The sequence below is a fragment of the Lissotriton vulgaris genome, chromosome 11 (genome assembly GCF_964263255.1).
Source record: "Lissotriton vulgaris chromosome 11, aLisVul1.2, whole genome shotgun sequence".
NCBI lineage: Eukaryota > Metazoa > Chordata > Amphibia > Caudata > Salamandridae > Lissotriton > Lissotriton vulgaris.
This window is the reverse complement of record NC_141699.1, coordinates 879,261,711-879,278,208: the sequence shown is the minus strand read 5'-3', so window position 1 is coordinate 879,278,208 and position 16,498 is coordinate 879,261,711. Positions and strand designations below refer to the sequence as shown.

Sequence of the window (16,498 nt, the reverse complement as noted above, 5' to 3'; positions counted from 1 at the left end):
TCATCACTGAATAGAACTGATGTAGCTTATGAAAATAACACACAGTATTGCAACCCTGCATATGTAAAATGAGAAACAGTGTTGCAAGAATGTATCTGTGACTTTGAGACTTGAACCCGTTTTTTTTTTAAAATATACTTTTTTGGTTGTTAAGAAATGAGCATAACAAAAAGACAACTGTTTGGCAGGGTTATGACGTCACTTCCTTAAGCTCACTAGAGCAGTCCAGGCAAACAGAACAAAACAGTGTGTTTTTCAGGCGATATGAGAAGGGCGACACATAACGAGAGGCACATGTCCGCGCTGATTGGGCGGAGGTTTCCGCCCATCACGTGCCACCGCGACATCCGAACACAGGGCTTGCAGTGCTTGGCGCGCGGCCGGACATGGTGTCAAGCAAAGGGCGGGCTGGAGCTGCGCAGGGAGAGTGCAGAAAAAAACATAACCCTGCAGGTTTATTTTTTTAATTTAAACTGATGTTGTGGAGCTATATTTCAGCTCCTGCGTCCAAAAATCTTCTGGCACGCGGCCAGCTGTAATGAGGAGCAGTTGTGCGCTTTGAGCCTGCATGTTAAAACTCCTCGTTAACAGACACCACAAATGTCGAGCAAACAGCGTGTTTTGCAACCTCCGGATCAGCTTTTCTTACATCGGTGAGCTTGTCGTGCAGGCAGGCTCCTCCCCAAAAAAAGTAGTTAAAACCATAATGTGTTTACCAGAACACAGCTGAGAGAAAAAGTGCTGAATAGCAGGGCTGGGGAATGACATGGCTGAGAGTTAGTATACACAACACTTTAAAAAACAAGCCTTTCACCGTAACACGGCGGGCAGGGGAGGGGGCGGAGAGGGGAGAGGTGCGACACGGCAGGCAGGCAGGGGAGGAGAGTAGGAGGAGGAGGGGGAGGAGAGTAGGGGAGGCACGGCCTAGCGGCAGGCAGGGGAGGAGAGGAGAGGAGGAGGGGGGAGGAGAGTAGGGGAGGCACGGCCTAGCGGCCGTGCAATCAAGTAGTGAGGGGGCGGAGCTGGGGGAGGCTGTGAGAGAGAGTAGGCAAGGCTAGCGGCAGGCAGGCAGGGGAGGAGAGGAGGAGGGGGGAGGAGAGTAGGGGAGGCACGGCCTAGCGGCCGTGCAATCAAGTAGTGAGGGGGCGGAGCTGGGGGAGGCTGTGGAAGAGAGTAGGCAAGGCAGGCGGCTGGGGGCATGTGCACGCGCATTTAAGCTCAATGCGCATGCGCATTGAGCTTAAATTTCTCGTGCACTGCAAGGAATCGCCACCATTCCTTGCAGTGTGGATAAAGAGCGGATAAGTGCCAATACTCTCTCCTTGCTCGATGCGCATGCGCATCGACAGGCGAGACCTAAAAAGGGTAGGGCTAAGGCAGGAGCCCTACCCTTATCCAATGGAATTTTCACCGACTGATAGGAGCCCATGATGATAGTTTGGGATCTGTCCTTCAGGAAGTTCAGTAGCCATTTAGGAGCCATACCCTGAACACCAATGGATATTAACCTCTCCGCGAGCCTGACATGTGAAATGGTATCAAAGGCCGCGGAGGGGTCAAGAAGGATCAGGATTGCTGATCCTCCAGCATCCACTGTCCTCCACAGGGAGTCGGTAACCGCCAAAAGAGCTGTTTCCGTACTGAAACCTCGACGGAACCCAGATTGTGAGGGGTCCAGGATGCAATTAGATTCGAGGTAACTGTTCAATTGCTGGTTAATAATGCTTTCCAGAATTTTGCCCAATAGAGGAAGCCGAGAGATGGGCGATAGTTGCCCAGCTCTTACGGGTTAGCCGCTGGATTTTTTAAAATGGGACGAACACGTGCTTCCTTCCAGGGGGCCGGAATCACACCGTATAAAATTGATAGGTTAAAGAATTTTTGAATAGTGGGAGCCAAAATGTGGGACAGGAGTGACATGACTTTTGGGGGACAGGGGTCCACAGGGGAGCCCGATTTTAGCGATCTCTAGAGCTTTTTGAGTCTCTACTAGTGAGATCTGCCTAAAGCTTGCCAGGGAGCAATCAGTCCGTGTAGATGAGCTGTCTAAGTTCGGGGGAATATGGACACAGTCTGGTGGAGTGTGTGGCATGAAACCAGACTGATCCGGATGTACCAAATCCTGTATACAAAATACAAAATTCAGCAAGGAAATGGGGCAATAAAAACCCTTCGGGAGGGCGGCCAGGCTTGAGGAAAACTACGATTTCGGTGTGTCTCCAATCTGGAGGCAAAATGCACTGCTCTGAGGCCTTTCGAACAGCCTCAAGCAGATGAGGTCCGAGGGTCCCCATATGAGGGCGCAGGAAGTCTCACATGAAGCCGCCTGGGCGGCTATTGGAAAGCGCCGTCCGAAGTTCATCTAGGGCAATGGGTTTTTCCAGGGCGTCGCGTTGCTCATCAGAGAGGCGACGAGAAGGGATATCTATGAAGAAGTCATCTAAAGCGACTTGACGATTACCTCGCGCTCCTCATATAGTTCCGCATAGAAATTGGCAAGCCTCGGGGAGGCGCACATATCGCCTTCTGGGGACCTCAGAAGGGGGACCTGTGCCGGGGATGTTCTGGCCTGGGATAGCCTGTCGAGCATCTGGCAGGACTTGTCGCCCCATTGATAAATCTTTTTTATTGAGTTGCCAACCAGGCCTCTTTAGCTCTATCTGTAAGCAGCTGATGAAGCTGGTGCTGAACATGCAGCAGATTCCGACGGGCGCTGGAGTCAGAACCCTCAACCATTTGGTGTTGCAGTTGGACCTGACGATCCTCCAGCTCCCTCACCTGCGCCAAGCACCGCCACTTCTCCCCTGAGCAATAGCTTATGTCTGCACCTCTAATAGTGGGCTTGAAAGCCTCCCAGAGGGGGGACGGGGAAGTTCCGACATTGAAACTGAGATAGTCGACGATTGCCCGGTGTAACATCTCCTGATAATTGGCCCACGGAGCAGCCATGGAGACATGCGCCACTGATAGGGGGCTCAACTGGTCTGTGGGTGCAGCTTGAGTTGGACCGGCGAATGATCGGAGAGACCCCGGGGCATAATGGATGTGTGTCACTCTATGTATATAGCTGTGTGGGAGGAACAGATAGTCCGGGTGTGAAAGAGTGGGGTGGACTTACAATGCATATGTGAACCTGGCCTCCGAGGGGTGAAAGGCCCACCATGAGTCAGCCCAGCCCAGTGTATGTGCCAATATATTCATTTTGGATCTGGGAGGGGGTACATCCGGCGGCCAAGCCTGCCACCGATCAAACAGTCATGATGTTGTTCCAGTCGCCACCCAGTATAGTCAGGCCGCCCGGGAGATCTCCCCAAAGCTGTGTTAGTTTTTCTATGAATGTCTGGTCTAATGGTGGAGGGGCGTAGATACTCCCAATTGTGATCTGTTTACCGGCTATGGTACCAGAGATAACCGTGAAGCGCCCACCTGGATCTAACCAATGCTGTGTAATATGAAGCGGTACAAAAGGGGGTGGTGATGGACGGAGCATTGGAATCAATCAAACACTCACACCCAGTCAAAAGATCTGGGTTTAATCCATCACCGTTCATTAGCCCACTCTGCCACCCCAGTTCAGACATGGCTATATGCAAATCAGTCTGACCCTGTGCCTCATGGGAACAGTCCAGCCCGAACTGCCTAGCCATGTCTTCCCTGGACCGGAAACAAGCTTCCGAGGACCAGTTTCTGGAATTCCAGCCGTCTTCAGCCCGGCTTGCTTGAATCCAGTGGCAAAGTGAGCAAGGGACTCACGTCTGAGCATACCCTGCCACACTTATGGCGGCCAAAAGCGGTACAAAAGGGGTGTTGATGGACGGAGCATCTGAATCAATCAAACACTCACACCCAGTCAAAAGATCTGGGTTTAACCCATCACCGTTCTGTAGCCCACTCTGCCACCCCAGTTCAGACATGGCTATTGGCCGCCACAAGTGTGGGGCTGAAGACGGCTGAAGACGGCTGGAATGCCAGAAACCGGTCCTCGGAAGCTTGTTTCCGGTCCAGGGAAGACATGGCTTGGCAGTTCGGGCTGGACTGTTCCCATGAGGCACTCTGAATTGTGAAAGAGGAAAGGCACTCATCTGAACCGGCCACCTGCTGGCCTCTGCCACCTCTGCCTCTGGAGCCTCATCGGGACTGAAAGAACTCTTGCCATGGATCTGCGGGTTTCTTCCCACCTCTCTACGGGCCTTGCTTGTAGAACTTGCCGGCCAAGCGGCCCCTGCCAAGACCGGCACTGACAAAAACACACGGACGGAACACCTTCTTTATTGACATCTGCTCCTTGTCTAGTGATGTGAATGTAGACAAACTTCGTCAATTCCTTTATGAAAGGGTCCCCGAACAAGCCACCGTCCGCGACCGCGCCTGCCTCCGATGAGGCCAAATCTCCCAGCTTGGGGTCCACTTTCAGCAGGAAGGAACAGCGCATCTCTGTAGAAAGGGAGTAATTGGTGTTTCCTAAGAAAACGATCGCCCTTTGAGCCCAATTAGAGATGCCTTCTGGAGACCAGGCAGAACCCGAAGCCTTGGCCTCCTCGGCTAATTCAAGAATCTTCGTCAAGGGACCAGTCAAATACAGGAACTTGTCCTGGCAATTTTTTCAGGATCTGCTGATACCCTTCTTAGGGTCTCTGATGTACTTCTGGAGAAAAGTCGCCATCTTCTGGTCGACCTCTGGAGTAGTGGCCACTCAGCCCTAAGGCTGGCCCGAAACTCCTTCTCTAGAGGCTTGCGGAGCCACAAACGCAGCCACTTTTGGAGAGGGAATCCAAGCAGATGACCGGGGATGCACCAGGTCTTCCGGGACCAACATTTCCATGGGCCCTTCATGTTGCGTCGAAGGCTCTGATGAGGGAATGCTGGGGTACCAGGAGGTGGACGGACCTGCCTCGTTCGTGGACTCCCCGTTTGAATCCTTGTCACCATCACCAGCAAACTGCGGTTCCTCCGTGATTTTCGGGGTCAAATTCTGGTCCAAACGCTGAGTCTTGGCCAGAAACGCCATTTTCAGGCACTCAAGCGCTCCTTGCTCTGGCACCTTATCAAGCTTTCGCTTCTCCGCACGTTTGGACTGCTCCGCCTGGATAGCATACGCGTATGTCACGATGCGGCGTTCAAAGGGCCCCATTGCCGCCTCCACGGCCTTATGAATAGACGAGTCCACCGCATCGCAAAACTTGTCATCCAAAGGGATGACCTGGAGGGTCTCCTTCTCCGAATATTCAGCCTCCATTGCCCGGCAAGTATTATTTGCAAAGAGAAAAACACCAAAATCCCTTAAAGCAGGGTCAAGAAGGCAGTAGTTTCAGGGCGCGAAGCGCTAACTTTTGTGCCGCCCGGCGGCTGGTCAAAACACGGGGCGACTCACCCTCCACTCACTGGGTGTCCAAAGTCTGGGCCAGCCCATCTCCACAGCAGGCGAGCTGCAAGATCTGTTATGCTCGCAGAAAATAAATTGCCTCACAACAATGGTCCGACCACCAGGGTTGTCCGCTGTGGAGTAATGCTAATTTTCAACCTGCACGCAGGAGTAATGGTCCCAGACTCTCCGCCGCCTCTTGCCAATGCAACACACTCGCGGGCGAGCTCAAACTTGCTGGTCCCAGCCGCAGGAAGTGACACAGACCAGTGAGACAACAGACGCGCCCCCAGCGAGATGACAGGCAACTGCGGCGGCGGCCAGGGCCACAAGCGGAGCTTACCGGGAGTGCTCCCGCGGCTCCTAAACCAAACCAAAGCCAAGTGAAAGAAAAAGGGCACACCAGGGCGCTTAAGCCCGACAGCCGCACTGAAACAAAGAGGAAGCCGCCGCGAGTCGGCTGACGGACCCGCCGCAGATCACCCCCCTCACCGAGCTCACAGATACAGAGTAACAGCGTATGAGCAGCGGAATAGCAAAAGAACGAATACAATCAGAACAGTGTGACTCCTATGAAACATGAAATGCACACAATAACTACATTTGAGAAAACCACCAGAAGCAACTCATTCTAGGTACAAATAATCCCAAAACATAAAGCATGAGAGAAAAACGACTTAACTGCGTGGCAGCAGGAAAGAAAGAGGAGATGTCCCAGGAAGCACACGCCTTCGGGGATGACGGGGCATGCTGATTGGTGGACACTATGGACTACCTAGAGCACCTTGGGAGTGCTAGTTTTTTTGTTATTCATTTGAGTTGAATACTGCTGGCTGTAGGAATAAAGGAAGTTACAGCATAATCCTCGCCTCCAGTCCTGACATAGAATTACCTGCGGTGTGGGTCATTCCCAGTCCTCAAAATGTGAAGTGACCAACAATATTGTAGCGATGAAGCATGGAATTGTGTGCATGGTGCGTAAAACATAGAACTAACAACAAACGGCTCCACATGACCCACTCCCTTCACCTCCATACTTCCAAGAACACGCGATGACCCAAGCGGTTCCCCCAATGGATCCCCATCATCCAACATTACCCAAAACGTTCAGGGCGTACAAAGAACACGCGATGACCCAAGCGGTTCCCCCAATGGATCCCCATCATCCAACATTACCCAAAACGTTCAGGGCGTACAATGTCCGACACCTTCCAGGGCCGGTGATGAAGACCCTCAGAATCTGGAACGACCCAACAGGGAGCCAGCGACATCGTCCATCCGTTGAAGAAGAACAGGATAAGATATGCCCATATGCCGAGGCTACCTCAGTCCGCAGTGCCCTCGGGCCCTGGGCTCGCCAATTGGAGCGGGATCTATGGCGCCTTGCAGCCGTGTCTCTATCCTGCCGATTGCTCCAGTGTGAGCCCTGTGAGGAGGCGGAGTGCATATGGAGCAGCGAGTGAGACTTGAGGTTACATTTCTCATCCGCCCACGCAAAGACCTCCTCTGGGGTGTCAAACAAGAATGTTTTGGCATTGTAGATCACTTTCATCCAGACGGGAAAAAAACGCGCGTAGGATAAGTTCAAATCTCGGAGCCGTCGCTTGGCCTCCATGAAGGACGGGCGCTGATGCTGGACAAGCCTGGTATAGTCATGGAAGACCATGGTGGGATGAGACTCAAAAGTCATTTTGTCTTTATGGAGATGGGCATAATGAAGGATGGCATCTCGATCGGCTTAGTTGAGGGTGATCACCAGCCCCGGGCTCTCCCCAGGCCGCGACCTCTTGGTCAGAGCGTGGTTGTCCCTCTCGATCACAAAGCATGGAGACAAGGAAATCATTCATCGATGACTCTTCTCCCCCCCCCCCCGACCCTCCCGCAGCCCTCCTGCAAACCCACCAGGCGGATATTGTTACGACAGGCCCTACCCTCTGCGTCTTCAACCCGCGACACCAGCTCCCGTGAGACCATGGCGAGCTTGTCCACTTTCTTCTGAAGGATGGATACAGTGTCTTCTACCGTGGAGACCCTTGTCTCCGCTTCAGTGATTCGGTCCACCGCCTTCCGAAGATTCTGGGGAAAGACGACACCTCGGAACCGATGGCCCCGATCTGGGCCTCGAGAGCTTTTCGTGACTGGTTTATCGCCGCCAGCAGCGTCGCTGTGTTGGAGGACAGGCTCTCAGCAACCTCCCTCCCAGCGGGGGCGGTTGTGTGGTCCATGGTGTTCTGTTTGGGGGTCGCCGCACCATGCTTGTCCTTGCCCATGGCAACTGGAGGAGCAGACCGAGAGGGCCTGCACCGGGTAGGCCTCCACAGAGGGTAAAGATGAAGGGGGAGGCTGGTGGAAGATGGCGGCAGTTATTAGTGGCGAGAGTCACAGTCCGATCTCGGGGTACTTTTCGCATGTGAGAAGTCTTTCGATGTCCCAGGTGTTCTGGAAGGGGCCACCTCCAGAGCAGCCCAGGCGCCATAGAGCGGTTTCCTGCCTGGGGAGTGGGGCGATAAAAGATGTAGTCTGGCCACGCACGCCGTCAGCGGGACAGCTGTGGGTCCACAGGCCTCACTTCACACCACACACACCTGAGAAGGCAGGTGCGGGGGCAGCAACTGGGGCGCCGCACAGCAGAGACCAGTCGCAGGTCGGGTCACTCACCGGCAAGGCTCCAAAGCCACAGGTGGCACAAACACCCCAGCAGAGAGGTGGTCGCCTCTGCAAGGTCAACCCAGGCCGGGCACAGATAGTTACTGCCAAAGATCCAGGCCTCCTGGCGTGCCCCCGCGTGGTCGCACCCACAGTAGTGGGATCCGCAGCCCCAGGGCAGGACGATCAGTCCCAGGTGGCGTTCAGGGCAGTCCCCGCTATGCAGGCAGCCACAGAGCTCCGGGCCCGTCTGGAGCCCCACCAGGCCCAGAGCGTCCTCACCGTAGGCACTGATGCTCAGGAACGCAGGGGGATGGGCCACCACGATGCCGGAGCGTCATTGCAGGGAGTCAGCCTGGTCCACGCGCACACAGCAGCTCCACAGGGTCCGGTCGGTGTCACACACCTACCAGGGGCAGCACAAGGCAGGGCAGCCGCAGCAGCAGAAGTCTCTAAAGCACAAACGGCTGTAGCAAATGACAGCCGCAGCTCGGCCCACCCAGCACGCGGCACGGTGCGAGGCCGCTGCCAATCGAGCGCAGGTCTTGGCTTTCCCGGCCCTGCACTGCCGCCACCAAACTCCGCCACAAGGGTCCCGGTGTGATTTGTGGTGAGTGACCCACGGTAGCAGCAGCTGGGGTCAGGATGAAGCAGGATAATTGCCCTGAGAAGGGGCGAACTTGTGCAGCTCTAAGGAGACGCGTCCGCCATGTTCGGCTCCAAAGCCACGCCTCCTTTTTGTCAGTCTTTTCTCTCAATTTCTTTTGTTTAACCATCTATTCATCACAATTTTTTTATTCCTACCATGTTTCAAGTCTTCCTTTTCTATTTTTTTTTTTTATTTAATCTACTTAATGAAGCTCCCTTTGAGGTCAAAGCCTACCACACAGCTGCTAAAGGCATTTTGGAGGGGATTAAGAAAACTGGCCTAGGAATGCATTCGCCCGTTGCTAACCATGGGGTTTGTAACATACATTTTCTGGCTTTCTATTTGCTAGCTTTTATTTGCTTTATGCTGTCCAGCTTGAGTTCGCTCCTCCTGTTGCCCAAATCTTGTTTACTGTATTCTTCCACAGATTTGCTTTCTATAAAAGGGCCTTGAAATCTTGTTCTCTTATTACCACACTTGCTGTGTATTCAATGACTGAGGTCAAATGTCAGGGTTTCTTTTCCAAGGAGCTTGGTGTTTATATTTCATTTTCTGACTTCAAAGTAAGAGAGTTTGTGACAGTACTGCTGAGTTCCCATGTAAGAGGAGAGCATGTTGGATGGGTTGGTGTTTTTTTTCTTCTTTTTTGGTAGCACAAGAAAAACCTGTGCTGATTTATCAGAATTGGTAGAAATGAAGCACATTTAAAAAAAATTCTGAAGTGTGGTAGAACCAAATATTTGAATACGATCAAAACACACCAAGACCGTAGTTGCTAACATTTACACACATTATCGGTTGTATGCAGTAAAACCGTATTCCGGTGCAAAAGTAATGGGAATTGCAATTGAAAGTGTGTTGTCTTTAATGGCAGTGGGCTACCACACTATGCATACCCCACACTAAGCCACACCACTCTATGCACCTCCACTAAAAGACACTGCAACATGCCACTCGACTCACCCCACTGCACTCTACCCCACTGAACCTTTGTAAACTAAAATTCCCTACTCCATTCCAGTTCGCAACAATATACCCCACTACAGTCTACTCCACTCTACCCTACTTCACTCCAACTAACCCAATGTACTTCTCTCTGCTCCAGTCTTCTCCAATCCAACCCTCTCTCCCATCTACACCGCTCTAATCCAACCCAATCCAATTTTCCTCACTCTATTCCAATTTTCCACTCTTCTCTCCAAACTCCACTGCAATCTATCCAATTCCGTTCTACTGTAATCTAGCTCTCTCCATACCAATCTACTCCACTATAATCGACCTCACTCCAATCTACCGCACTTTACCAGACTTCATTCCCATCTACCTCACTCCACTCAAATCTACCCCAATCCACTCCAATCTGCCCTACTCCAATCTAAACTTTTCTACTCCAATCTAGTGCACCCCGCTTCACCTCACCCCAATCTACTATACCCCACTCCACCCTAATCTACTCCAATCTATCCAACTCATCTCCCCCCACTCTGCACCAATCTACACAACTCCAGTCTACCCCAATGTATCCCACTCCACTTTACCTGAACTACTCCAATCTACACCCTCCTCTCCAATCTACCCCACTCCATCATTCTGCGCTCTACCACTCCACTTTATCCAAATCTAACCCAGTCCAATCCACCCTATTCCAATCTACCTTAATTTGCTCCTCCCCAAGCTTCCCCACTCCAATCGACAGCACTCGTCTACCCCACTTCACCCCACTCAATTTCAATAAACCCTACTCTAATATACCTCAGGCCACCCTAATCTACTCTATGCCACTCTTCCCTAATCAATTTAGACTCCATTCCAATCTATCCAATTCTACCCCACTCCTATAACTTTAGCCATGCTGAACAGCAGTCACACTGGTGAACAACATGGCTAAAACACATTGCTAAAGCCAATAGTTCTTGCATAGGCGAGACCTGTTGGCTTGGCCAATGCTTGTTGCGTTCTAGTTATGTGTCACTCACTTTTGTTCACATGCTGCCTTGTTCTATTCTGTAAGAGGATGATTAAGTGTACGGTGGCCACCTTGCTGTCTGCTGTCCACTTGCAAATTAAGTAATTAAAATTTCAAATATATCTCATAAAATGTATGCATAAGTGCTATGCATTGCCAGAAATGGGTTATGTCGTTTTTATTTATTATAAACTTAATATGCAAACGTATTTGTGTTTTTTTAATCAGGAATTTGACAAATTCCTTAATCGAGCGCAGATGACACAAAGCTACATGTAGAAAGTGCTGCTCAGACAGGAGACCAGAAATACCAGTCACTGACTTGACAATACTAAATCATTATTGGCATTGCAGTCAAAGCTAAAATTACTGGTGGTGCCAGTAATACACTTTTTCAGTGGCAATCCCAATTAGACCACTGTCTTATCTATGTTATACCTGAGGAGCAAGGCCAGCTTTCATATTTCTCCCCAGGAGAAGGCATTTTGGTAGGTCAGAAGTGTCATGACTTGCCCATACCTACATTCCTGACGACGGGAAGAGGAGCATGTACAGCTACTAAACACCTTGTGTCTCAGTGCCCCAGGCCTATGTTCACATCCAGGAGGGTGCTTACAAGGCCGAACTGGTGATTACATGTCCCTACCTACACCCCTTAACCCCTCCTTAGTCCTTTCTATCCCCCACTCTCCAGTAGTATTTCCCATTTCCTAACCACTTCCCTCTGTCCCTCACACATTTACTTCTAATATGTATACTAATTGTATTTGCATTTATATAGCGCTTACTACCCCTGACAAGGTGGCAAATTGCTTTTTTGGCGAGTAGCACACTACTCCGGGACCCATATAGTGTTAAATTAGTATAGTGAAATATGTAAGTAATTTTTGGTGGTGGATAGGTTAGTCAGTTATTTGGATTCAGAAGGATAGAGGAGAAAAGGTCTGTATTTATATAGCGCTCGTTACACCTGATGGGGCATTGATGCGCTTTTTTTGTGAGTAGCATGCTACTCCAGAAACCCGTAAAGCATTAGCGGTGTATTACTATGGTGAAATATGAAAATAATTTGAGTGGTGGATATTAGTGTGTTATTTGGAGTTAGCATGATAGCGGGGGGATAGAAGAGGGAGAAAGGTTTGCATTCATATAGCACCTGTTAATCCTGATGGGTGTTGAAGCGATTTTCTGGCGAGTAGCACGCTACTCCGGAACCCATAAAGGATTAGGTTTGAAAATTAGTATAGTGAAATATGAAGTAATTTGAGTGGTGGATATGTTATTCAGTTTTTTGGCTAGAGAAGGGTAGGCGGCAGGATAGATGAGGGAAAGATGTTTGTATTTATATAGCTCTTGCTACCCCTGATGGGGTTTTGAAGCGCTTTTTTGGCGAGTAACACACTACTCTGGACCCCATAAGGATTAGTGTGGAATTAGTATGGTGAAACATGAAAGTAATTTGAGTGGTGGATATGTTAGTCAATTATTTAGATTGAGAAGGGTTGGGGAAGGGTAGAAAAGGGAAAAAGGTTTGCATTTATATAGCGCTTGTAACCCAGATGGGGTGTTGAAATGCTTTATTGGCGAGTAGCAGGTTACTCTGGAACCCATAAAGGATTATTGGTGAATTAGTATAATGGAATATGGAATTTGAGAAGTGAACATGTTAGTCTGTTATTTTGTTTGACAAGGATAGTGGGGGGGGAGATAGTGAAGGATTTGGATATATTTATTTTGGGAGGTTATTGCTGTAGGAGGGGGCTTTTGGATGAGTAAAAAGGGGTTTTGGAGGGGGAAGAGTCAGAGGTAAGAGTCTAGAAAGGTTTGTTTTGGGGGATCGGTATAGTAAAAAGAGGTGTCAGATGATGCAAGGTGGAGTAGAGTAGGGGAGAGTATAGAAAGGGTTATTTTAGGGATCATAGTAATGGTATGAGATAAATGAGAGAGTGGGTGTAGAGGATATATTGATAAATGTATAGTGTGAGAAATAGGGTAGTCCATTGGAAAGAGTGGTAGAAAGAAGTTTGAGATGAGTCAAAAAGTTGAGCTAGAAGATGTATTGAGAGAAATATAGGCTGAGAACTAGGTTAGGGCATTGGAAATGCTAAATTAGAAGAAAGTGGTAAATATGTAGATCCATAAGTACACTGAAATTATATAGATGCATAAATGAGGTAAGTATATGTAGATTAAAGATATTGATGGAGATACAGGATGAGATATATGGTAGTGCGTTGGATATGCTTTTTCAGGAGAAAAGTAACTAACGCACAGATCCAAATACATGGAAGGTACATAGATGCACAATGGAAGCAAGTACATGGTAGCAGAATACCGAATAGCTTACTGTGGGCCCATAACCTAATCTCCACAATCGGCATTAACTGATGAGTTGCATTCATTACTCGGATGTAGATTTTAGCGGCGGGTAATTCATGATGTGGAGAATCGGCAGTCAGGAGTTTTTTTTTTAGGGGGGGGGGTGAGATCTCTGCACTGAAAGATAGGAGAGGCGTCCACTGCACATAGGCTTGTGAATAGCATTTTGTAGTACGTCAAAACACATTAAAAAATGCAGTCTGTGACTATGTCCGTCAGTGCCTATTTTCAACATCAAATGACCTGCCCTACAGTGACACTTATGCTGCTGCTGTGATCACTGATGTGCACCATCCTACTCCCCTTCAAGACCAGTTCACAAGCATTGAGAGTGGCACCAATCACGTAAGCTGAGATTTTAGAAGTGCATTAATTATTCGGAATTGTATAGAATAAGCCTGCAGACCTACTTTACTTTGCATGGTGATCAAGGCATTTTTTAGGACTTGCTCTTTTGTTATAATACAGAGTAAATGTAGTTCATTATTGCCTCGACTGCAAAGCATTTTTAACATAACTTTTAAAAATATGAATTAGCAAATGAGAACATTTGTTATAAACAGTTGCATAGAAGTGGTTTTATGTTCACTGGTTTCTCTTATTTTTTCAGGTCGGGAAGACTATGATTGTTTGATCACTTAAAGTGCGTAATTTCACACTGGGATAAAGACACTTGCTCCCTAATGAAATTATGTATTACTCTTCAATCATTAATGGAGAGAACACCTATTCTCTGATTCCAACTCTACGTGTATGAAAAAGGAGTGAATACTTTTACGGGCAAAAGTGAGAGTTGTACATTCTGAGATTGACTGCCTAAAAGATAAGTAAAGGATATTCTATTTTGACCAGATAGATGGCAGCTAATTTCCAGAGATCTATATAGCTTGCATCGCCTAAATCCATAACACTTTTTTTCCACCCTCCACCTGTATAGCACAAAAATGTTTTGGTTTACCAATTCTGCTAACTTGAAAATATTTGTTTCCATTGTAGCTCAGTTATATGGCACGTGCTGAAAGGAGATGGCTATAAACCGTTTGCCGGCAGCAGTCTGCGTTGACAAGGTTAAACGTCCTACAAAAAATCCTCAACATAAATATTCAATGGATCATTTGCAAGACAATGGGTGATTTGCTTCATTTTTTCTCCTTTGATATATATCTATGTTACAAACGAAGTATTATTGTGGATACATTTCATGCTTATCTACCTTATTTTTATTAATTTAAAAACATTATTTTTGTCATTGTTAGGTGAGCTATGCCTAGATGACCGATTACTTTCCAAAGAGGACTGCACAAGCTGTTGGAAAAAGCCAAGTATGCTTGCAACACTGCAAGTTTTCTCGTCTCTGGTTTGAGTGAGATACATTTTTAACAAAAGAAGTGGCAGAGGTGTTGCCAGGGATCATGATGGAACTGCTTCCCTTGAAGAAGAAACGTTTGAAGCTTAATAAGGTAGTTCACATGTCTCAATTACCATAAACCATTTGTTACATCTAGTTCCATAGCATATCCAGTGAGCGCATAAAGAATTCTGTTGCTGTTTTGTATTGCCTTTCCATTCTTAACTGTCTCCAAATGAGAATGAGCTGGTGTACTCTGGTCTCAAGGAAATCGCTCTACCATGAAGTTTGGTGACAACAAACGGCACTGATGGCACACACCACCCCAAGCATTATCTCGCACTTGGGCAGCACTTGCACTCTGTAGATAAGCTACCCAGTTTAACAACTTGGGTGGCAGAACAATCTCATAAATAATTGAACACAATCCCTAAAGACTTTATCCTTTCTAACAATTGGGTCCATGTAGGGCACAGCTACGAAGGTGTTCGTTCTTTCTTTTGTTGAGCAGGAGAGCAAAAAGTGAAATGGTACGCTTTGCTGATTGACCATCTCCGGATACACTCGCTTAACTATGAGTGATCGTTTTAATCTACTTCTTTCTTTATCACAGTTCAGGAATAGAAATGTTCTTTCTCCACCTTCAACGTGACAAATTACCTACCATCACTCTCCATAAGCAAACTATTGGAAGCTTATATTTTTGTTGCATTTTGAAGGCAGCACCCTCTTTGAACAATCACTAAGTAAGACTTGTAAAGCACTGCTTGTCCCACCTAATCTATGGTTTTGTTATCCTTTCAGAGTTTATGAAATCTGTGTACGAGGCCAAAAGCCGGCCAACCATGAACATCAAAATGATGCAGTGAAAACTTGCTTCCAAGATCTCCCTTGCCAGAAGAGAACTGAAAAAGCCAGCAAACAACAAAGTACCTGTTTTTATTGACCATTTCTTGTCTACTTTGACTATTCTGTTTTATGGTAACCTAAGCCCTTTTGGAACCTGGTACGTGCTTCAGTTAAATAAAATTGAATTTAGAAGTCATTTTGGATCCATTTTATTTCAACCGGTGCTTGTTTAGTTTTTTCCCCACACATCGCAATATTATTAAAGTCAGGTCATGTCTTATAAACAAATTAAAGCAATCTCTACTGAATGAGGGAGTAACACAAGTTAAAATCATTCTTTTGAATACAAAGTGTGTTGTATTCTTGCTAGTTCCTACTTCAGATTTTTCTATACCCCCCTTACTCCACCACAACCTTTTACTGTGCAGAACAATAAAGTATTATGCCAAAGCTGTAGTTTAATGTTGGCTTCTTATTAGTTACTTAGAATTTATTGGACTGTATAAACGAGGCACATTTATTACATTCAAACACAATTCCCTATTTTACAGGATGGTACGTAGGACATTCACCTCAAAGCACTTGTTTAGCAACAGATTAGTTGATCTAAAGTACTTGATGGGCACTTGATTTGAGAAGATGTGACCATAGAATGTTTTCATGTCATAGAAACTGCAATGAGTATTACTACCCTCACTCTATAATAAATCATTCATTGTTTACCAATAGCCATTAAGATATTTCCCTTAACCTCATAGCTGCTATTAAACATTCCTCCCCAGTGCTGCGCTGTCCATTGGAACTAGTGCTGAATGGACGTCCAATGGTCGTGCGCAGCAATGGGGAGGTAGTGCTGCCGTCGGCCAATGCACCGAGGCAGCACTTAAGGGGCTAAGTCACCCAGGAGTAATTCACACTCCCCTTGCAGTGGGCATGAAGTCATCCTATAGTAAGCCGCACTCATGCTAAAGTTTTCTTAAAATCATTCTGGAGTAATCCACACTTACTCTAAAGTGGTCATGCTAGAGTAATTCACAGTCGTCCAGAAGTTGTCCTAGAAACATCCTAGAGTAATCCTCAGTCATTGTGACGTTGTCCTGTAGTAATTAACTCATCCTGAAAAGTTGGTGTTCCTTGAGTAGTAAAAGATCATCATGCATATTCAATTGAAGTAATCGGGACCCCATCCCGGAGTAGTTTTTGTGATGCCTTAGAGTCATCTAATTTAAATATTTTGCCCTATACACATACTACAGGATGGTTTGGGATGACTTCAGCGGATAACTACAGCTAACTGCA

The 16,498-nt window shown here is 47.6% G+C and overlaps 1 protein-coding gene across 3 annotated transcripts in view; it reads left to right on the top strand.

Annotated features, from left to right (window-relative positions):
• The window catches only part of AMMECR1L (AMMECR1 like), a 1,368,157-nt gene that overhangs the window by 20,353 nt on the left and 1,331,306 nt on the right, over positions 1–16,498 (top strand). Inside the window, exons 2-4 of one of the 3 annotated variants that reach the window (XM_086944025.1) lie at positions 13,613–14,131; positions 14,259–14,462; positions 15,155–15,279. The exons of 1 other annotated variant lie outside the window; for it this stretch is intronic. The gene's annotated coding sequence lies outside the window, so the exon portion shown is untranslated. Of the gene's footprint in view, positions 1–13,612; positions 14,132–14,258; positions 14,463–15,154; positions 15,357–16,498 lie in introns of all 3 variants that reach the window. One more of the 3 variants, XM_086944024.1, reaches the window with a different exon arrangement.